This window comes from Macaca fascicularis, chromosome 19 (genome assembly GCF_037993035.2).
Source record: "Macaca fascicularis isolate 582-1 chromosome 19, T2T-MFA8v1.1".
NCBI classification, from domain to species: domain Eukaryota; kingdom Metazoa; phylum Chordata; class Mammalia; order Primates; family Cercopithecidae; genus Macaca; species Macaca fascicularis.
In genome coordinates this window covers 1,740,108-1,762,895 of record NC_088393.1, presented here as the reverse complement: position 1 = coordinate 1,762,895, position 22,788 = coordinate 1,740,108, and the positions used below count along the sequence as shown (strand labels likewise).

Genomic DNA, 22,788 nt, shown 5'->3' with positions numbered 1-22,788 from the left:
ACAGGCTTGAGCCACCGCGCCCGGCCAGAGGTGGGGTTTCATGATGTTGGCCAGGATGGTCTCGATCTCTTGACCTCATGATCTTCCCGCCTTGGACTCCCAAAGTGCTGGGATTACAGGCGTGAGCCACTGCGCCCAGCCAAGTTTTGCTCCTTTCTTCATCTTCGGAGCAGTTCAGCCTCCTTTGACCTCAGTCCTACTACCAGATGAGCCTTCTGATCTGCAGTTTGGTCCCTGTGCCTCACCCCATCCAGCACACCTCTAGTCCCACCGTGACTGTACCACTCCATTGCTCCAAAACCCTCAATGGCTCCCTAGTGCCCCCAGAATACGGGCCATGTCTAGCTTCCAGGCCCTCCAGGGTCCCATCCCTCTTTCCCAGTCCATCTATCCTTACACCCCGGGCCCTGTACACTCTCCCGAGTCTTTGCCCCCGCTGGGACTTTGCATGTACAGTGCCTTCTCCCTGTTAGTCCTCCCCGCACAGGGCGACCGGCAGACTGCTGATCTTTCTTCACCCAGCCTGCCCTGGGTGCCCGACTTCAGGGCACAGCCCTGACTCAGACGAGGCTGCTGCAGCCTGTGCCCAGCCTGCGATCTAGGTCAGGGGCGTCACTGGACCCCTTCAACCCAGCTGTCCCAGCTTCAGTGCGGAGGCAGGAAGGCCTGTCCCCCATGGAATCTCAAACCCGTCAGACAGGTTTGCTGTTCCCTGAAGTTGTACTGGCACCGAGGTTGCCCCGGCCTGGCCTGGCAGGATCTCACTCTGGGCCTGGCTCTGGTCAAGCAGGTAGCTGCAGGGCCCGGGAACACTCCGGCCAGCACCGGCCCGAGGACACCCTGGAGCAGCTGGCCCTGGCCACAGGGAGGGTATGGTGCTGACACGTGAGGGCGGCCATGGGAGGGGGGATGGTAACGAAAGAAGGGACTGAGACACACGGAGACAGAGATAGACGGAGACAGAGAAACGCAGACAGAGGGACACAGAGACAGAGACAGACAGAGAGCTAGAGAAACAGAGAGATACAGAGACAGAGAGACCAAGACAGAGATGGAGAGACACAGACACAGACACAGAGAGAGATAAACAGAGAGACAGAGGGTCACAGAGACAGAGACACAGAGACAGAGACACAGAGACAGAGACACAGAGACAGAGACACAGAGACAGAGAAACAGACAGAAATAAACTGAGACACAGAGAGACAAAGAGAGCCAGAAACAGAGAGATGAAGACAGAGAGACAGGGAGGCAAGGATACAGAGAAAGAGACAGAGAGAGAGAGAGACAGATAGACAGACAGGACAGAGGGGTGACAGCTGTAGCCTCCTTTGGTCGGGCAGGCCCAGCGGCTGTGGACTCAGTTTTCCCTTCTGCACACCAGGAAGGGCCTGATTGGGAGAGAAAAGAGGAGAGAGGCGGGAGGGGAAGGGGCGGGTCCGAGGCCAGTCCGCTAGGGAAGTGGGTGGAGAAAGGAGAAGTGGTGAGGAGCCCGGCGCCCAGGAGAGCTGGCAGGGAGGAGGTGCCCCCTCTGCTTGGGAACACAGGGACTTTCCAGAATGTGGAGAAACAGGAAGTGGCTCCATCCCATCCCTGCCCCCGCATTGGGCTGAGCCAGGCCAGACCCACCTGCCCACCTCACCTGCCCAGGTCTGAGGCTCTGTGTGGGAGCTGCTGGTCACCGCCACGTGCCTCCCTCTCCCTGGGCACCCGCCTCAGCCCCCTGGACAGCAGAATGGGCACAGTCCCAGAGCCAGAGTCCTTCTTGCCACCCAGGAGAGACACTGAGGCTGGGAGGGGAATCCAGGTTGGCATCTCCCAGATGGGGAAACTGAGGCATAGCCCAAGAAGGTCCTTATGAACAACCTTCATGTTTGTCTGAAGTTTTCTGCAAATTGAAATAATTAAGACAGGCTGGACACAGTGGCTCATGCCTGTAATGCCAGCACTTTGGGAGGCCGAGGCAGGCAGATCATGAGGTCAACAGCTCAAGACCATCTGGCCAACATGGTGAAACCCCGTCTCTACTAAAAATACACAAATTAGCTGGGCGTGGTGGCATGTGCCTGTAATCCCAGCTACTCGGGAGGCTGAGGCAGGAGAATCACTTGGACCTGAGAGGCGGAGGTTGCAGTGGGCTGAGCTCATGCCATTGCACTGTAGCCTGGGAGAAAGGGCAAGACTTCATCTCAAAAAAAAAAAGAATTTCATATGGAAATATTCGCAGTGGTTAAATTCTGTTAGGCACTGTCTGTCCATTGAGTTGTCTGAACTACAACGTAGCAGCTAGTTGCTATTATTATTGTTGTTATTATTATTATTATTATTGAGACAGAGTCTTGCTCTGTGGCCCAGGCTGGAGTGCAGTGGTACGATCTTGGCTCACTGCAACCTCTGCCTCCCGGGTTCAAGCGATTCTCCTGCTTCAGCCCCCCGAGTAGCTGGGATTACAGGTGCCCGCCACCACACTCATCTAATTTTTGTATTTTTAGTAGAGACGGGGTTTTACCATGTTAGCCAGTCTGGTCTCGATCTCCTGACCTCGTGATCCTCCCATCTCGGCCTCCCAAAGTGCTGAGATTACCGGCATGAGCCACCATGTCCGGCCACTAGTTGTTGTTATTATCACCCTCCCCATTTTACAGGTGGGAAAACTGGGGCCCAGAGAGGTCAAGTATCTCCTTGGGTCACACAGCAGATTCATAGCACTGTACTCCAGGCTGGGCCATGAGCCCCAGTACTGTGTCTCTGCTGCTCTCCGGAGCCACCTCCTGTGATTCCCTGGAAATTCCCGCATCTGACTAATTCCCTAGGCATTCCCCGACTTGGCGAATTCCTGCCGAGATGGCTGGACCCACCCCGGCCTGGGCAAACTGCCCCCACTTCAGGCAAAATTACCCGCCGAAACCTCGTGGTTTCCCAAGGTCGATGTGGCAGAGATCGAGCCCACGCCTCTTCCTGGCTCACTCGGTGACCTCGGGGCGGCTTCTGAACAGTTCGTGCCTCAGTTTCCTCCCTCCTGAAATGTAGGTTAATACCAGTCCCTACCCCAGAGGGCCGCTGTGGGAGAAGGGCCGGCATCGTGGGTGTGTGTGACCCGGGGCTTTGCCCAGTGCCTGTACTCAGAAGGTCCCAGCACTCAGCGCGATGCTTTGCTGTTGCCTAACCCAAGCTGTGAAATATGTTTTGTGCCGGGGTACCGCGTTTTCATTTTCCCTGGTCCTCAAAAGTTGTGTGGATGGTCCGGTGTAGGAGGAAATGAGCAGATGCAGCCGCTACCCTCCCGCCCTGACCGGCTTCCTCACTCTTCCAAATCTTCAGTGCCTATTGCTCAATGTAACTGCTGTTCAATTTGCTGTGAAAATAGTCTCAGCCAGGCACAGTGGCTCACACCCGTAATCCCAGCACTTTGGGAGGCCGAGACGGGCGGATCACAAGGTCAGGAGATCGAGACCATCCTGGCTAACACGGTGAAACCCCCGTCTCTACTAAAAGTACAAAAAACTAGCCGGGCGAGGTGGCGGGCGCCTGTAGTCCCAGCTACTCGGGAGGCTGAGGCAGGAGAATGGTGTGAACCCGGGAGGCGGAGCTTGCAGTGAGCTGGGATCCGGCCACTATACTCCAGCCCGGGCGATAGCGCGAGACTCCGTCTCAAAAAAAAAAAAAAAGAGTTCAGTGTGGAGGGAAGTATCTCTTTCGGGTCCGTCTACTCTGCAGGACTCAGGAAAAGCTCACACCACGTGGACGCCGTTCTGTCACCATGGGTAACGGAGACCCCAACAAGCCGAGGAGCAAAATGTCCTTGTATGCCTTCTGCATCTCACTCTGGACATATCACTTCGGCCTTCTGGGCCTTCTGGGTCTCAGTTTCCCCAACTGCCCCCTTGTGCTTTTGGGTTTGATGACAGGGGTCCCTGTCCTGAATTTTTTTTTTTTTTTTTAGACGGGATCTCGTTATGTCGTCCAGGCTGCGGTGCAATGGCACGATCTTGGCTCACTGCAACCTCCACCTCCCAGATTCAAGTGATTCTCCTGCCTCAGCCTCCTGAGTAGTTGGGATTACAGGCACCTACCACCATGTCCGGCTAATTTTTGTATTTTTAGTAGAGATAGGATTTCATCATGTTGGCCAGGCTGGTCTTGAACTCCTGACCTAGGTGATCCACCCACCTCAGCCTCCCAAAGTGTTGGGATTACAGGCGTGAGCCACCTTCTTTTTTCTTCTTTGAGATGGAATCCCACTCTATTGCCCAGGCTGGAGTGCTGTGGTGTGATCTGGGCTCATTGCAACCTCCACCTCCTGGGTTCAAGTGACACTCCTGCCTCAGCCTCCCTAGTAGCTGGGACTACAGGCGCGCACTACCATGCCTGGCTAACTTTTTTTTTTTTTTTTTTTTTTGAGACGGAGTCTCGCTCTGTCACCCAGTCTGGAGTGCAGTGGCGCGATCTCGGCTCACTGCAAGCTCCGCCTCCTGGGTTCACGCCATTCTCCTGCCTCAGCCTCCCGAGTAGCTGGGACTACAGGCGCCCACAACCGTGCCCGGCTAATTTTTTGTATTTTTAGTAGAGACGGGGTTTCACCGTGGTCTCGATCTCCTGACCTTGTGATCCGCCCGCCTCGGCCTCCCAAAGTGCTGGGATTACAGGCGTGAGCCACCGTGCCCGGCTTTTGGCCTGAGTTTTTTAGAGAGGTGTAAAAAGATTTTTTATTTTTTTTTTGAGATGGAGTCTCGCTCTGTCGCCCAGGCTGGAGTGCAGTGGCGCAATCTCTGCTCACTGCAAGCTCCACCTCCCAGGTTCACACCATTCTCCTGCCTCAGCCTCCCGAGTAGCTGGGACTACAAGCGCCCGCTACCACGCCGGGCTAATTTTTGTATTTTTAGTAGAGGTGGGGTTTCACTGTGATCTCGATCTCCTGACCTTGTTATCTGCCTGCCTCAGCCTCTGAAAGTGCTGGGATTACAGGTGTGAGCCACCACACGCAACTCCAAAAAGGTTTTAAACTTACTTATTATCTGCCTTAATAGGCCTTTGAACAGATTTTACTTTGCCCAGACTATTCTTCTTACTCTTGTCTACCTGGCACACTCCTACTTGAACTTCAAAACCCCAGCTTCAACACCCTCTTCACCATGCAGTCCTCTATGAAGCCCTAGGCAGACATTTCAACCCTCCCTGAGATCCTGCATATGGGAGTGTCTGGTCCAGGTTCTCTCTCCCCTAGACCAGGGGCTTTCTGATGTCGGGACAGAGAGCTGAGTCCTCAGACCCTGGGTTTTCCCAGCTCACGACCAAGCCTTGATTAGAAGTCACTGAACGAACTCCTGGACAAATCAACTCTAGTTTCCGGGGGTTGGAATGGGGGCAGGGGCCTCCAGCTTGTGGCCACTTGGGTCCAAGGAGCTGTATCAGTATTGTCATGGTTGAAACTGGGCTCGGGAGGCGGTGGTGCCTTCCACACTGGATTTGCCTTCACTAGCTCAAGTCACAGGAAAACTGCCCCGAGATTCCGGCTCCCTGCGCAGGGCAGCATCCCACTACAGCCACCCAGAAGAGGAGCCTCTCAGGCCCCCATGGCCCTGCCTGAAAGGACTCTGCTTTCTTGGGGGTAGCCCCTGGAACTTACCCAAACCCCCACGTTCCTGTCACCATGTTGCAGTGTCCAGACCTGCATTTGGTTAGGGAGAGAGATTAATGAACAGAGAGAACTTTGGGTGAGAAAGTATGTCCGACAGGCCCAGAGGTGATTATTTTATTTCACTATTTATTTATTTATTTATTTTTGAGATGGAGTCTCACTCTGTTGCCCAGGCTGGAGTGCAGTGGCACGATCTCAGCTCACCGCAACAACTACCTCCCAGGTTCAAGCGATTCTCCTGCCTCAGTCGCCTGAATAGATGGGATTACAGGCACCCGTCATCATGCCCACCTAATTTTTGTACATTTAGTAGAGACAGGGTTTCATCATATTGGCCAGGCTGGCCTCAAACTCCCGACCTCAAGTGATCCGCCTCAGCCTCTCAAAGTGCTGCGATTATAGGCATGAGCCACTGCGCCCGGCTGATGATAATTTTAGTAGCTTTTGAGGGAGTCTCAGTTTAAAAGTCTGGGGTGAGTAAGCCCCAGTGGGGGAGGTGGCACATGCAGAGGCCTGGAGGGGGTTCTGAGGGAGGAAGAAAAAAGGGCTGCTGTACCACAAAACAGGTTTCATTTCACCAGCACGGTGCAGAAGAGGAAACTGAGGCTTGAGGAGGTGAAAGCACGTGCTGGGGTCTCAGGAGACCCAGGCAGGGTGGGATTCGAACCCAGAGCCCTGGGACTCCCAGCCCCTTCCGGACAGCGGAAGGGCCTCAAGGGATTGGCCTGGAAGGTAGCCCCGCCCCCTAAGAGAGACCACGCCCCCACAGCTGGAGGCCCCGCCCCGCGGCATGACCGGAAGTGCGCGGGGCCCCCAAGATGGCGCCCGAAACCCGGAAGTGAGCGGCGGCCGCTGCGAGGCTCGGAGAAACTGAGGCGCTGCGGGCTCCGCGCCCGGCCAGACCCGGGCTCGAGGTGAGGCTCTGGTTGCCCCCACTCCACCGCAACCCCTGCCTGGCCCGACCCCGCCTGTGGGTCCGACGCTCCCCGCGGACCCTTGCGCCCGGGGCTGGGGGTTCTGGGGGCCGCGGGGCGGGGGCGAGCGCGGCGCGACCCCCGCTCTCCGCTGCGACCCCTTCCGACCCCGCCCTTCGCCGCCAGCGTTGACTTCGGGCTGCACCGCGACCACCGCCGTGAACCTTGACCTGCCCCCCCCCGGCGACCCCCTGCCGTGAACCCTGACCCCACCTTCCACGACAACCCTCCCAACCTTTCCTTCCCGCTCTTCCCGGTGCCTCCCTGTCCCGCGCTGCTTGGTGACCCCCGACTTTTCGTTTTCTGGTAACCTTTGACCCCGCACTCCTCGGTGCCCCCGAGCCCCGTGGTGACCCCGCATCCGCTTTTCCTCGGTATCCTGCCCTTCCCTTTTGGGGACTCTCGACTCCGTGCGCCTCGTGACCCCCGATCTCTCCTGCCTCCCCGATTCCTGACTCCAGGCTCCTTGGGCGTTCGTGCCCTTTCCTCCTCCTTGTACCCGGTCCCAGGGCCCCTGCCCTCTCGCCCCGCAGCGCAGTCCTCTCTCCCTCCCTCGCCCAGCTCCCCCCGCCGCTCCCGCCCCCGCCCCCGGGGCCTCCGACTTCTCTTCTGGGGCAGATAGTTTCTCGGTTTCTGCGTGGAGGTCCCCCGGTTTGGGATGGGGGCTTGCTGATACTAGGTGACCCCGGAGCCGTCTGGGCGGAGTCTGCAGAGCGTGTTGGGGGTGGGAGTGCGGGTCGCATTCAAACCCGGCTTCCAGGGACAGGCGGGAGGGAGGGTAGCGGGCTGAGATGGCCTGAGTGGGGCCCGGGCACAGCGTGTGTCGGCGAATGGGAAGCGCCGGCCGCCTGGTGGGTCCTGTCCCCCGTAGGGCGCTTTTCTCAGCACCCCAGAGCCCCGAAGAATAAGGCTGGTGGGGCCTGGAGGGACCAATCCCCAGACTGACCTGGGGCTTGGCGGGCAGGCGTTGTGGAGAGCCCACCCAGCACCTCCAGGGACGCCGGGCACGGATGGTGCTGGGGCAGGGACGGTGGGTGTCTCCTCGGATGAACTGATTAACATTCTGAAAAGTTAAAAAAAAAAAAAAAAAAAAATTCTATAAAATGTGTAGTCGGGTCTTCCCCTGGCTGCTTCTTCCCGGAATGCCTGTTGGTCCCGCCTGCTCGGGAACGTCCTTCCTGCCTGTGACTGCCAGGACGGGATGGGTTTGGTGCCATCTGTTGCACGCCCTGTCAGCGAGAGTGCCCAGCCTCGGAGCTGGCCTGTGCTGATGCTGGCTGCCAGTTTTGTGGGTAGGGGGGTGCGGTGAGTGTTTTACGGAGGGGCAGAGGGAGCCGAGGGTCGAGAGAAGAGTATGGAAGGAGCCAGGGTCCCGGGGCCGCGGACCCCATGGGGAGCCAGCCCGATTACACGGGAATTACAGGCTTCAAACTGTCTTCCAGGCCTCTTCCTCTGGGCCAGGGCGGCCAGGGGTGCTGTGCTGTTTTGGGTGCTCTCCCTGGGATGGTGGGTCTCCCTGACTCGGCCCTGGAAGACGAGCGGTGGGGACCTGGGACCCAGAGAGTTTGTGGCAGGCCGGGCAGGTGCTGTCCATGCCCTTTCTTCCCAGACAGCCTCTGGCCTTCAGGGATCTGGCTGCCCAGCCCTGGATTTTCCCAGGGGTGGCCCCGGCCGTGGGGTGATGGCTCCTCACAGTGGCCTGCTGTGGGCCACCTTCAGAGTTCTTGCCAAGTAAAGGGCGAATTTGAGATCTGGGCCCCTCAGTGGGTGGGATGGAGAACAGCAGGATAGGGGCCCCAGGGTCTCCCACAGCAGGGGAGACGCAGGCAGGCTCTGGTCCTTGGAGAGGGAAGGACTTGGAAGGCGCCTGCCAGCCCCTGGAGTGTGATTTCACAGCACAGGGAGGAGGCTTTTGTTTAACTCTGAGGATCCCAGCAGACATCTGCCCACACCTGCCAGGAGCCAGAGGGACCCTGGTGTGGAGGGGGCTGTGCAGGCAGGGGCCGGACTTCCAGTGGGAGGGAGCCTGTGAGGCGGAGCACAGAAGAGGCAACAGGAGCTGTTGCTCGTCCATTCACTCTCGGTTGGAGTCTGGGCTAGACGGGAGGTGCCCAGGTGTGCAGGTGCGGAGGAGAGGGTGCAGGTTCCCCAGCCGCACGACCGTGGGCAGTCACTGTCCTCTCACCTGGTGGGGAAACCGAGGCGGAGAGAGGTTGCGCCAGCCACCCCTAGACCCCCCCATCTACTTGCTGCCTAAGGCCTCCCCCACCCTCGGGGGTGTGACCAGCTTGGGCTTCGCCCAGCCCGGCTCTAGCAGAGTCACGGATGCCCCTCCGGCAGGGCCCAGGCGGAAACGCCAACACCGCGAGAGTGAGCTCTGCCCTGAACAAAGAAGCAACTGTCTGCAGAACCAGTCCAGCTCCCAGAGGCCCCCCTCCCAGGGGGCCCCCATGCTGGGGGGGTGGGATCAGCTCTGGGAAGGGGGCGGTGTCATGTAATCCACAGCTGTAAACGCTCCTGGAGGCCATGTGGAGGCAGCCCCCCCATGGCGCCAGTGCGGCCCGGGGGCTGTGCATGTGTGTGTACACGTGTCTTTGTGTATCTGCATGTTGTGCCATGTGCATGCACATGCGTGTTGTGTGCCTGTGTGTTGTATGGAGGTGTGTATTCTGTGTGTCGTACGGACGCGTGTGCGTTCTGTGTGTCGTACGGACGCGTGTGCGTTCCGTGTGCGTTCCGTGTGCGTGCATCATACGGAGGCGTGTGCGTTCCGTGCGCGTCGTACGGACGCGTGTGCGTTCCGTGCGCGTCGTACGGACGCGTGTGCGTTCTCTGCGTCGTACGGACGCGTGTGCGTTCTGTGTGCGTCGTACGGATGCGTGTGCCTTCTCCGTGTGTGAATGTGCGTGCCCGTGGCTGTGTGCTCTTGTGCATGTGTGTGTTGTTTGTGTGTTTCATACGCGTGTGTTTTATGGGTGCACGGTGTGTGTGCCTGTGCACCCGTGTTTGTGTGTTGTGTGTGTAGCTGTGCACCTGTGTTTGTGTGTTGTGTGTGTACCTGTGCACCTGTTTGTGTGTTGTGTGTGTACCTGTGTACCCATGTTCATGAGTCTGTTATGCATGCGTGTATGTTGTTGTGTGTTGCCCGTGCCTGTGTGCCCATTCTCGTGCGTTGTGTGTTTTGGTTGTTGTGTGTATTTTGTGTGTGTGCTCATGTTATGTGTGTGTTGCATGTTGTCTGTGCTCGCGTGTGTGTTGCTCACGCGTGTTTTGTGTGTGTGTTTTGGTTGTGTGTATTTTGTGTGTGTGCTCATGTTATGTGTGTGTTGCATGTTGCCTGTGCTTGCGTGTGTGTTGCTTACGTGTGTGTTTTGTGTGTGCGTGTGTGTTGTGGGTGCGTGTGTATCACCTGTGCACCCGTGCTTGTGCAAACGTGTGGTCTGTGTGCATGTTGTGTGTGCACACATGTTGCTTGTGCACCTGTGCTCGTGTTATGCACGTGTCCAGTGTGTGTGTGTGTGGTGTGTGTTGTGTGCATGCTGCCTGTTCCCATGCACCCCTGCCTGTGCGTGTCTTGTGCACATGTGTTTTGTATGTTTGTATGTGTTATGTGCACATGTGCGTGTGATTTGTTGTGGGCAGGCCTGGAGTGCCTCCAGTCACTTTTTCCACAGCCAAGGGCTGTGTGGTCAGACAGCACACGGGGAGGGCCGGGTGTGTCCACCTGCCTGTTGTAGCCTGAGAGCGAGGTCAGCCCGACCTGGTTCTCGTCCTGGCCTGCCCGCTGTCCGCCCAGCAGTGTGGGTGGACTCTCAGCCCTGCCCCTTGCCTGTGTGCTCTCGCCCCTAGTCCCTGGGAGGTCAGCTGGCACCTGCACCCTCGGGCTGGGACGAAGAGCAGACTGCCAGCTCCGTGGTCACCTTGCCTCTTTGCTGGGAGGTGCAGTCACCCCTTCGCAGGGCCCAGGACTCAGGAGAGGGCTCAGCCCTGGGGGCGAAGGCAAACCTGGGGTTTTGGCCAAGACGGGGATTTCGGACGTGTGGGCCTCATCTGCTCTCGCCCAGGGCCTCCTGGGCCCCGTGAGGAGGTGGAGGTTAGATCTGCTGTGCGCCCAGCACGGATGCTTTCCGTGCTCGCGGAGAGACGCCAGACACAAAAGGCCACCGCACGTGACTCCACTCATGTGATGCGTCCACGGCAGAGCAGCCCACAGATGGGACGTAGACGTGTGGTCACGTGTTCAGAGCAGGGCAGTCCACAGACGGGAAGTGGACGTGTGGTTGCAGGGGCCGTAGAGGGGTGGGGAGTGACTGCTGTTGGGGACAGGGCTGTGTTTTGGGGGAACGGAATGTCCTGGAATTAGAGGCTATGGTGGTCCGCCTCCGAATACATTGAAACCATTGAGTCAGATGCTCCGGACAGGTGCCCCTCCTGGTGTGGATTGTATCTCAGGGAAAATAAGTGTTTAACAGAAAGTAAGACCTGCCTGTCCTTCAGAATGCCCTGTTGTCACTACGGGGTTGAGCGTGGTGTCTCCAGGAACCGGCCAGGCAGCCCTGCAGCCAGCTCGCATCAGGGGGTGCTGGGCAGCCGTCCTGTCCCGGCCCCTAGGACAGCAACAGTGATGGCATCACCCCACACCCCAGGGGCCCCTTGGCCAGGCTCCGCTCTGCCCCTGAACCACTCGCTGCTTCGGGGGGGCAGGGAATGCTGTGTTGTACTCGAAGGGGCCCTAGGGGACTCCTGGCATGAGGGGGACAGGCCTTGGGCCACATGGGTGGCGGCGCACAGGGTCCGGTCAGCCTGAGGGTGCCTGGTGGTCCAGGCGGAGGCCCTCTGAGAGCTCAGCGTGGTGGTGTGGCCCTGAAGCTCAGTCCCGTGGAGGCCTCAGCCTGGGGCTGCGCACGTGCCCTGTGCCCTGGCTCTCCTGCGGATTTTCCTGGGCCTCTCGCCCTGGACGACCCCATGAGTGATGGGGCGGGAGGAGGGGCCCGGAGAGTCGTTGTGGAGTCAGCTCCCCTGCAGGCACCGTGCAGTGCAGGGCATGGGAGTGCTGGGCCCTGGCTGGGGTCATAGATGGGACTGGCGGGCCTGGTGCCCCACTGTCTCAGTGACCTGCTTCGTGACTCGTGCCTGCGCTTCCCGGAGCCCTGCGATGAGCCTCCGTCCCCAGCAAGAACAAGCGCCCAAGTGAAACTGAAAGAGGCGGCCTTGGCCTGGGTTCCAGGCCCCGCTGTGTTTTGAAAGTGATGTGCGCCAGGTTCTGGCAGGCGCGTCCCTGACGTTTCCTGGGAGTTGCTGCCGCTGTGGCTCCTGGGGCCAAGGCCCTGGGTGCTGGGGCGTGGGGAGGGGGAGCCGGGGAGCCGTCGGGCCTGGCGGGCAGTAAAGGTTTCTGGAACTGACTCACTTGCTGGGGAGGGGCAGCCGGGGAGGGTCACAGAGAAAGTCCCGGCCCTGCCATGGCCCCGTGCCGTCGTCGGCTGCCCGTCCAGCCTGGAGCGAGGAGGCGTCTTCCTCTGCGTGTCAGGTAAACTGAGGAAGGCTGCCCCTGGGGTCCGCTGTGCTCACCGCCTGGCCTCCGGTGCCCAGGGGCCGGGTGCAGCGGGTCGCAGGACCCGTGCCCAATGACCGCGGCCTCCCTGCGCTGTGAGAGGGCCAGGCTCCGTGGGAACAGGCAGTTGCCAGGGTGCCTGGAACCCGTGGGTGTGAAGGGGGTTCCAAGGCCACGGGGACGGCGAGGAGCTTCTCGGGGCGACATCACTGTGACCGGAATGTTCTCGCTGGGGGGGCCCGGAAGCTGCGGGGGGTCTCCGCTGGGCGCTAGGGCCGGGTGGAGAATGGCTGTTGGTGTTGCCCGGGTGTGGCTGGGCTGACCAGGGGCATTTTCGGGGGCTTTTATCAGATCCTGGAATGACCGTGACCGCCAGGAGCTCGGGGGAGCTGCGAGCCCCCAGGTGGAGGCAGGCGCTCTCGGGGTGACCCTGAGGGCTGGGCGCCCAACACTGCCCCAGGGTGGGGGTGTGGCTGCCTGAACTGCTTGCCGACTTTGGAACATCAGGGGCTGCCACCCCCAAACCCAGACTTGTGGCTTCTCTTGAAAAACCAGATGGTCTAGAAACCTTGGCCACATTCCTGCCAGGAGTCTCCGCTGCCCCTCCCCAGGCGTGCATCTGTGTGGCCCCCTCCCCCAGCTCTGGTGAGGCAGCTCCTGCCCCACTTGGAGGACGTGGGAGGGGCAGGGAGGTTACGCTGAGAGGAGGATACTTGAGTTCCACATCCACAGCCTCTGGGCCCCTGAAGGAGCGGGACCGTGTCCCCCAGAGTCTGCTCGCGTACTCAGTGGCCGGCTTTGCCCCTGGCTGGCCATTCAGGAACCTGGGTTTCCGTGCATGTGGCCTGACCGCAGGCTGAGACCTCATGGTCTGGCGCTGTGTCCTGCGGGTCTGGGTCAGCCCCAGAGGTGCCACGGTCCCCCCCACCCCCTGGAGCCATGGGTGAGGTGCCTCCCAGGGCACAGGGGCTCTGCAGAGGGACCGCCCTGGATTCCTCGGGGCCTGGCATCGTCACAGATGTCCTCATGTGGGAGCCTTCTCCGTCTGGAGGAGGGGAGGTCAGGTCAGAAGCCTGAGAGGGACTTTGCTCTGCTGACTTCTCGGAGGGAGGGATGGCGTCATGGGGTACGTGGCACCCCGAAAGCGGGGAAGTGGGGCCACGGCTCAGCGGCCGCAGGGAGCAGAACCCCACCACCTGGCTGAGCTCAGGCGTGGACTCCCCCGGAGAACCCAGACCAGGGTCCCGGACAGCAGTGCCTTGACCTTGGCCTTGGAGCCGTGGCCATGGAGCACCGGCCCGCCTGATCTCTGACCTGCTGCGCCCAGCGAGGGCGCGTGGGTGTCGTTTTTCAGCAGCTGGGTTTGAGAGAAAACGGATCAGGCCCCACCGGTGAACCTGGGGTTCCTGCTTCTGTGATTTCGGGGCCTCTGTTCCCTTCCCCAGGCGTGGAGCAGGGCCTCACTGTGCGGCCATTGTGAGGACAGGGCCCGCAGCTCCGGCAGTCAGCACTGAAGCCTCGCACTGGGCCGTCTCGGAGCTGTCGTCCTCAAGCCCAGCCTGAAGCCAGAAGGGACTCTTCCTCCTCCTCCTCCAGGACCTGATGCCCTCTGGGCTCGGACGCAGGTCCTCGTGACCAAGGCTGGACTTAAGGAGCTCAAGGACAGTGGCAACCGGTCGGGCCACTCACCCCGGGTCAGCATAGCCCGGCTGCTGGCAACGCTTGGCAGTCCCCAAGGAGCCAGGTGGGGAGACCTTGTGGCCTGAGGCCGCTGATGTGAGACAGTGACGGTAGCAGGTGTGGGATGGGCCAGACTACCCTCCACACGGATTGAAGACACACAAGGGCACCTCCACTTCAAAGGACCGGAAGTCTGGAGTGAGCGGGATTTCGCTTAACATCTGCTCCGGAGAAGAAGACCTGTGGGTCAGAAGGGACCACAGGCTCAAGCTCAGTGTGTTAGAAGGCTTTTAGTGGGCCGGGCGCGGTGGCTCAAGCCTGTAACCCCAGCACTTTGGGAGGCCGAGGCGGGTGGATCACGAGGTCAGGAGATGGAGACCATCCTGGCCAACACAGTGAAACCCCGTCTCTACAAAAAAATACAAAAAACTAGCTGGGCGAGGTGGTGGCGCCTGTAGTCCCAGCTACTCCGGAGGCTGAGGCAGGAGAATGGCGTGAGCCTGGGAGGCAGAGCTTGCAGTGAGCTGAGATTGTGCCACTGCAGTCCAGCCTGGGCGACAGAGGGAGACTCCGTCTCAAAAAAAAAAAAAAAAAAGGCTTTAATGTGTGTGTGTGTGTGAGTGTGTGTGAATGTGAGTGTGTGTGTGTGAATGTGTGAGTGTGAGTGTGTGTGAATGTGTGTGTGTGTGAGAGTGTGTGTGTGAGTGTGGGTGAGTGTGTGAGTGTGGGTGAGTGTGTGAGTGTGAGTGTGTGGGTGAGTGTGTGAGTGTGTGTGAGTGGGTGAGTGTGTGAGTGGGTGAGTGTATGTGTGTGTGTGAATGGGTGAGTGTATGAGTGTGTGTGAATGTGAGTGTATGAGTGTGTGTGAATGTGTGTGAGTGTGTGTGTGTGAGTGTGTGTGTGTGGGTGAATGTGTGAGTGTGAGTGTGGGTGAATGTGTGTGTGAGTGTGTGAGTGTGGGTGAATGTGTGAGTGTGTGAGTGTGGGTGAATGTGTGAGTGTGTGTGAGTGTGTGTGTGAATGTGTGAGTGTGTGTGAGTGTGGGTGAGTGTGTGAGTGTGGGTGAATGTGTGAGTGTATGAGTGGGTGAATGTGTGAGTGTATGAGTGTGGGTGAATGTGTGAGTGTATGAGTGTGGGTGAATGTGTGAGTGTATGAGTGGGTGAATGTGTGAGTGTATGAGTGTGGGTGAATGTGTGAGTGTATGAGTGGGTGAATGTGTGAGTGTATGAGTGTGGGTGAATGTGTGAGTGTATGTGTGTGGGTGAATGTGTGAGTGTATGAGTGGGTGAATGTGTGAGTGTATGAGTGTGGGTGAATGTGTGAGTGTATGAGTGTGGGTGAATGTGTGAGTGTATGAGTGTGGGTGAATGTGTGAGTGTATGAGTGTGTGTGAATGAGTGTATGTGTGTGTGAATGTGTGAGTGTATGAGTGTGTGTGAATGTGTGAGTGTATGAGTGTGTGTGAATGTGTGAGTGTATGAGTGTGTGTGAATGTGTGAGTGTATGAGTGTGGGTGAATGTGTGAGTGTATGAGTGGGTGAATGTGTGAGTGTATGAGTGTGGGTGAATGTGTGAGTGTATGAGTGTGTGTGAATGTGTGAGTGTATGTGTGTGGGTGAATGTGTGAGTGTATGTGTGTGTGTGAATGTGTGAGTGTATGAGTGTGTGTGAATGTGTGAGTGTATGAGTGTGTGTGAATGTGTGAGTGTATGAGTGTGTGTGAATGAGTGTATGAGTGTGTGTGAATGTGTGAGTGTATGAGTGTGTGTGAATGTGTGAGTGTATGAGTGTGTGTGAATGTGTGAGTGTATGAGTGTGTGTGAATGAGTGTATGTGTGTGTGAATGTGTGAGTGTATGAGTGTGTGTGAATGTGTGAGTGTATGTGTGTGGGTGAATGTGTGAGTGTATGAGTGGGTGAATGTGTGAGTGTATGTGTGTGTGAATGTGTGAGTGTATGAGTGTGTGTGAATGTGTGAGTGTATGAGTGTGTGTGAATGTGTGAGTGTATGAGTGGGTGAATGTGTGAGTGTATGAGTGTGTGTGAATGTGTGAGTGTATGTGTGTGGGTGAATGTGTGAGTGTATGAGTGGGTGAATGTGTGAGTGTATGTGTGTGTGAATGTGTGAGTGTATGAGTGTGTGTGAATGTGTGAGTGTGTGAGTGTGTGTGAATGTGTGAGTGTATGAGTGTGTGTGAATGTGTGAGTGTATGAGTGTGTGTGTGCACACGCAGGTACAGTTGAGGTCTTGCTCTGTTGCCCAGGCTGGTCTCCACCTCCTGGGCTCATGCAGTCCTCCCACCATGGCCTCCCAGCACTGGGATTACAGGCATGGGCCACCGCGCTGGCCCCAAAAGACCAAAAATAAACCCAAGACCTGAGTGGGCTCCTCACAGCAGCAGAAGCTGCGTGGAAGCTGCTTGGCTGCCACAGGAAGCCGCACCATCCTGGCCAGGCGGACAGGGCGTTAACCACCAATAGCAGTGAGGCCCGGCCATGGGGACCCTGCGCTGGAGCCCCCGCTGCCCGGCCTGGAGGGCTCTTTCTGCAAAGCATTTGTGTCACGGAATCTCCTTTCCACTCCCTCACTGGGGCCTCCCTCTGGAATCTGGGGTCTGGGGTCTGGGTACTGGAATCTGGGGTCAGATCTGGGGCCTGGTATCTGGGGTCTGGGTACTGGAATCTGGGGCCTGAGATCTAGGGCCTGGTATCTGGGGTCTGGGTACTGGGATCTGGGGATCTGGGGACCTGGGGTCTGGGGTCTGGGATCTGGGGATCTGAGGTCTGGGGATCTGGGAATCTGGGACCTGGGATCTGGGGTCTGTGGTCTGGGATCTGGAGTCTGGTTCTCCAGATGTAGTTTGTGCCTAACAGGAGTCGGTCTCACGTTCCTGGCTTGGGACTCTTGCTCCGTCCGAGGGTACAGGGCTGAGTGCCAGCAACCACCACTGCGCGGCTTGGCCCTGACGCTGGGACCCGGGCTCCCTCCGTTCTCAGGGACAGCAGTGCTGCCTCGGAGTGCCCCGCACCCTGCTTGCATCTCAGCCACGACGTCCCCCTGGCCCTGTGGCTTCCACTTTTGGGGTTGGCTTGGATGAAGCACCAAAGTCCTCCCCCAGGGCCTCCTTTACTCCCTTTCCAGGCCTTCCCTTGGCGCCGTGCTGACCGTGCCTGGTGGGGTTGTGGGGTCAGCTGAGCAGCCCTGACCTGGTGGAGCCCCGGACGGCGGGGTCAGATGTCAGGCGGGGCCACGTCAACTGCGTGTCCTCCCTCGTGTGGCGGGGGGTTGCCGCCCGGGGTCGCCGGATCCTACCTGCTGGGCGTGTGGCCCTGGCTCTGGCTGGACACCTTGTTGGCTTCAGGGCAGTGGAGTCTTGATCTCTTCGGGGCACACCCTGTGGAAGACCCACAGTGCCGCCTCCTCCTCCTCCTCCTCCTCCTCCTCCTCCTCCTCCTCCTCCTGTGGAAGACCCACAGTGCCGCCGCCTCCTCCTCCTCCTCCTCCTCCTCCTCCCCCTGTGGAAGACCCACAGTGCCGCCTCCTCCTCCTCCTCCTCCCCCCCCTGTGGAAGACCCACAGTGCCGCCTCCTCCTCCTCCTCCTCCTCCTCCTCCTCCCCCCCCTGTGGAAGACCCACAGTGCCGCCGCCTCCTCCTCCTCCTCCTCCTCCTCCTCCTCCTCCCCCTGTGGAAGACCCACAGTGCCGCCTCCTCCTCCTCCTCCTCCCCCCCCTGTGGAAGACCCACAGTGCCGCCTCCTCCTCCTCCTCCTCCTCCTCCTCCTCCCCCCCCTGTGGAAGACCCACAGTGCCGCCGCCTCCTCCTCCTCCTCCTCCTCCTCCTCCTCCTCCTCCTCCGTCTCCACCGCCCCTGGCATCTGGGACGCCCCCACAGTGTCCTAGCACCTGGCCCCGTGCACCGGGGAAGCTTTGTGCTGGGGCAGGACAGGAGATTTGGCAAGAGAAGCTGTCAGTTCAGCACCCCACTCAGGCTGCTCCTGCTCCTGGCCATCTCCGAGCTTGGGAACCTTCCCTCCCGTGGCACCAGCCCCTCGGCCCCTCCGGAAGGCCCAGGAAGGCATGGGCAGGGCTTCTCTGGAAATCAGGGGTGCAGTGTGAAGCCCCCACGGCCGACACCCTTGAGCCCTCCCAGGAGAGGGGCAGTGACGGCCGTGGGCCCAGCTTTCCGGAGGACCCACCCGGAGTGAGGTCCTTGATCAGTGGGAGAGGAGCTTCCTGGGCGCTGGGTTCCAGCCCCATCCGCAGGACCCTGAGTCCGGCCAGTACACGGTTCCCTGTGAGAGAAGCACGTGGGCTCCGCGGGACCCTGAGTCCGGCCAGTACACGGTTCCCTGTGAGAGAAGCACGTGGGCTCCGCGGGACCCTGAGTCCGGCCAGTACACGGTTCCCTGTGAGAGAAGCACGTGGGCTCCGCGGGACCCTGAGTCCGGCCAGTACACGGTTCCCTGTGAGAGAAGCACGTGGGCTCCTGGGGTGTGGGGCGGTGAGGCTGCAGTGCCCCTTCCACCGCCGGGCGGCGGGGGCTGCTGCAGTTCTTCCTGGGATGGGGAGAACTGGAAGGTCCGGAACTTGCTCGCCCTGGACCCTGGCTCTTCCGCTCCCGCCGGGCCCACCTCGTCCTCGTCCTAAACAGAGGGGCCGCCACCCAGTGTGCCTGAGAGACCGCAGACGGTGCTGGCCGGTCTGGGGTTCCCAGGCTTCCCCAGCCTGGCCTGTGCCTGCGCATGGCAGGGTCCAAGTTCGGGAGCGATGGCCTCTGCCCGTGCTTGGCAGCCTGGAGCCACCGCGGTCCAGACGCCTCCTGGGATGCTGTGGAAATCCACAGACAGCCTCATGCCGCCTCACTCCAGGGCACGCTGGGGTTAGGGGTGGAGCAGCCTTCTCCCCGGACGAGCTTGTTGTTGCGGCCGCAGCCGTGCTGCATACTGGGTGGCTTAGAGCAGCCTCTGCCTGTGCTGGAGGCCAGGAACCTGAGGTCAACGAGTAGGCTCCAGGGGAGGACCCTTCCTGCCTCTCCCGGCTTCTGGGGCTCCAGGTGCCCTTGGTCTGTGGCCGCATCACTCCAGCCTCTGCTGTCTCCATGCGGCCGTCTCCCGGTGTGTGGGTGTCCACGTTCCTCTTTCCTCTTAAGGACATCGGTTGCTAACAGGGACATAGGCCACCCCGCTCCAGCATCCTCATTGTAACCAACCCCATGTGCAAAGACCCTGTAAGCAAATAAGGCCCGACTTACAGGTGCGGGTGGATGTGAGTCTGGGGGGACCGTAGTCACCCCACACCCTCTCTGTCCCTGGCAGTCCCTCCTGCACCTCAGGACCAGCCTCCAAATCGTCACTTACCAGACCCTGTCTTGGCCTTGTGGCCCGCGGGCACTGTGGGGTGTGATCCTGTCCCCAGCACAGGCTGTCCCTGGGGCTCTGCCCCGTCCACATTGGTGGCCCTACAGCCCCGGCGTCCCCTCCGCTCTGCCAGTTGGAGTCTGGAATGCAGGTGGACAATAGTCTGCCACTGAACGCTGTCCGGCGGCTGGCCTGGGTATGCATGACGTCAGCTGGTCTCCAGGGTCCTCACACGGGGCCTCAGAGACACCGGCATCAGGTTTCCGGCCTCCATTTCTTGCCTGGGTGTGCACGTAGCTGGTCTACAGGGCCTTACACGGGCTGGAGACGCCAGTGTCAGGTTCCTGGCCTCCGTTCCTCTGTGTGTCGGACGAGGGGCTAGACCAGCTCTGGGGAGCTTTGGGGATGGGGTTGAAGGTCAGGATGGTCTCTCTTGGTCTGAAGGTTGGGCTCCACCCCATGAAGCTGGGAGAAGGTTCCCAACCTGGAGAAGTCTGGTCCCTCAAGGCAGATGTCAGCTGGTCCCTCCGCGGCGTCAGCCTCCTGCTTCTGGCGTGCTCGTTTCGGGGAGAGGAAGCCAGATGTCCCCCTCGCAGGGGTTGAGATCCAGGCTCCTGCCCCCACAGCGTTTCTTTTCTTTCTTTTTTTTTGTTTTTGAGAAGGAGTTTCGTTCTTGTTGCCCAGGCTGGAGTGCAATGGTGAGATCTCAGCTCACTACAGTCTCTGCCTCCCAGGTTCAAGCGATTCTCCTGACTCAGTCTCCTGAGTAGCTGGGATTACAGGTGCGCACCACCACGCCTGGCTAATTTTTTTGTATTTTTAGTAGAAATGAGGTTTCACCATGTTGGCCAGGCTGGTCTCAAACTCCTGACCTCAAGTGATCCACCCACCTTGGCCTCCCAAAGTGCTGGGATTGCAGGTGTGAGCCACCACGCCCGGCCCCCCAACAGCATTTCTGAGGACAGAGAGGGAGGGCGGCACCCTCTGGAGGAGAGGCGGGGTCTGGGGCCCCAGGGACTGTGGGTCTTCATCCCGAGGTCTCTAAGCTGCTGCTGGGCCAGAGCGGAAGGCTGTGGTTTAGGTGGACGCCTTTGGACTGGTGGGCAGGTGGGTGTGGAGGGTGGAGGGTGGAGGGAAGATGGACAGTTCCCATAGCTTCATTCATGGATGGGCAGCTTGGCAAGGGGTGGGGGACCCAGCTGGCCCTGGGGGAGGAAACGCACACGTGGCACTCCAGGGATCCCGAGACGCAGGCATCGGCGTGTCGCTCAGCGTGACGCACACACGGCACTTTCGGGGCCCCTGGGGTACAGGTGTTGGGCACGTTGGTCATCGTGCACCAATTGAGGTGCCCTTGGGAGACCTGGCCCTGTGCCTTGTGGTAAGGGGGGGTCCACCCGTGGTCCATGCTTCCTGGACCCTGGACACCGAGCCTAGGCCAGTGGCACCCTGGTCCTTTCAGGGGCAGGCCGGGCTCTGAGCAGGCAGCGAGGCCGGGGAGGGAGGACTGGCTCTGGGCCCGAGCCTGGAGCCTCCCCTGTGATTGGCTTTTGGGCTGCACGGGGGATGAGGGTCAGAGCTGCAGTCCATGTGGCCGGGTGCTGCCCGCGTGCCTGTGGTTTGCCAGGCTGGCCTCCTTCTCCCGCGTGAAGGTTTGCGGCAGCTGAGGATGCGGCTTCTCCCACAGCTGGCAGAGGGCCTGGCGGGCAGCGGAGCCATGAGCCCAACGTGTTTTCCCAGTTCATGCTGGGAATTACGTTTTTTTAAAATCTTATTTTATTTTGAGACGGAGTGTCACTGTGTTGCCCAGGCTAGAGTGCGGTGGCACGATCTCGGCTCACTGCAGCCTCTGCCTCATGGGTTCAAGTGATTTTCCTACCTCAGCCTCCTGAGTAGCTGGGATTACAGGTGTGTGCTGCAACACGGGCTATTTATGCGTGTGTGTTTAGTAGAGACGGGGTTTCGCCGCGTTGTCCAGGCTGGTCTCGAACTCCTGACCTCAAGTGATCTGCCTGCCTTGGCCTCCCAAAGTGCTGGGATTATAGGCGTGAGCCACCGCACCCAGCCACACTTTTTACTTTTGAGATAATTGCAGATTTGTGGCTCTAGTAAGAAGAGATACAATTACGACAAGGAGTAATAACAGAGATTCCCATGTGTGTGTTTGCCTCGGTGTAAGGTCTCATAAAATGAGAGGACAGTGTTACCACCTGGGTACTGATGTTGGCGTGGGCCACCTTCCCCACTGTGTGGCGGCAGGTGTGAGTGTGTTTGCAGACGCAGGTGGGCGTGCCCGTGCAGGCACAGGTGCCATTGGGGTGTATGTGCAGTTGTGGGTGGGGTGCATGTGTGGGTTCCTGTGTGGGTGCAGGTGTGGATGCCTGTTAAGTTTTATTTATTTTTCTGAGACAGGGTCTTGCTCTGTTACCCAGGCTGGAGTGCAGTGGCACGATCATAGCTCACTGCAGCCTCAAACTGCTGGGCTCAAGCAATCCTCCCACCTCAGCCTCCTGGTTAGCTGGGATTACAGATGCCTGTCACCACGCCTGGCTAATTTTTTTTTTTTTTTGATATGGAGTCTCGCTCTGTCGCCCAGGCTGGAGTGCAGTGGGGCGATCTCGGCTCACTGCAAGCTCTGCCTCCCGGGTTCACACCATTCTCCTGCCTCAACCTCCCAAGTAGCTGGGACTACAGGTGCTCGCCACCATACCTGGCTAATTTTTTTGTATTTTTAGTAGAGACGGGGTTTCACTGTGTTAGCCAGGATGATTTTGATCTCCTGACCTTGTGATCCGCCCGCCTCGGCCTCCCAAAGTGCTGGGATTACAGGCGTGAGCCACCGCACCCGGCCGCCTGGCTAATTTTTAAATTTTTTTGTAGAGATAAGGTGTTGCTATGTTACCCATGCTGGTCTTGAACTCCTGACCTCAAGCAGTCCTCCCCCCTTGACCTCCCAAAGTGCTGGCATTACAGGTGTGAGCCACTGTTCCTGGCTGTATTATTTTAAAAAAGAAAATCTTAACTTTAAAAGGCCCCATCTCTGCCCCCGCCCAGGGTGTGGAGTGGTCCCTGAGCCCTGTGTCCCTGACAAAGGAGGCCCACAGCCTCGGGGCCAGGAGGATGCCTGCAAAGGCCCCGGGCACCATCTGTGGCTGTGACAAGGTCCTGTCGGCTCACCTCGAGTCAGGACGTCCATCTGGCTGGCCAGCCCCTGGGGCAGCTGTAAGTCGGCTCCTCCCCGCAGGCTTGGCCCCACCCCCTTGGCTCCCCAGGGAAGGGAGGGGATCAGCTGTCACCCTCCCGGCCCTGCCTGCCTGACGACTCTTTCACAAGGCAGCAGAGCCCTGACACCCACCGCCTGGGACAGGGAGGCTCCGGGCCTCACAGGTGACCCACACAGCTCCCTGTGTAATTCTCATCACCTTGGCAGCAGACTTGAGAACTCGTAGAAAATTTCAAGTAGAGAGGTGGAAAGCGTAGTGTGATGTGGCCGTCCTGGGCATCCTGAGACCCACTTCATCGGGGCCCGGGAGGTCAAAGCTGTGTTGCGGCAGGAAGGCTCATCCCAGTTACCCCAGAAGCTGA

The 22,788-nt window shown here is 59.2% G+C and overlaps 1 protein-coding gene across 7 annotated transcripts in view; it reads left to right on the top strand.

The window, feature by feature from the left end:
- Nucleotides 1–6,434: 6,434 nt before the first annotated feature.
- The window catches only part of SBNO2 (strawberry notch homolog 2), a 73,532-nt gene continuing 57,178 nt past the window's right edge, over nt 6,435–22,788 (top strand). For 6 of the 7 annotated variants that reach the window (XM_065535338.1, XM_045378782.2, XM_045378777.2 and 3 more), the window contains exon 1: nt 6,435–6,552. The gene's annotated coding sequence lies outside the window, so the exon portion shown is untranslated. Of the gene's footprint in view, nt 6,553–12,017; nt 12,140–22,788 lie in introns of those variants that run through there. The other variant, XM_045378778.2, reaches the window with a different exon arrangement.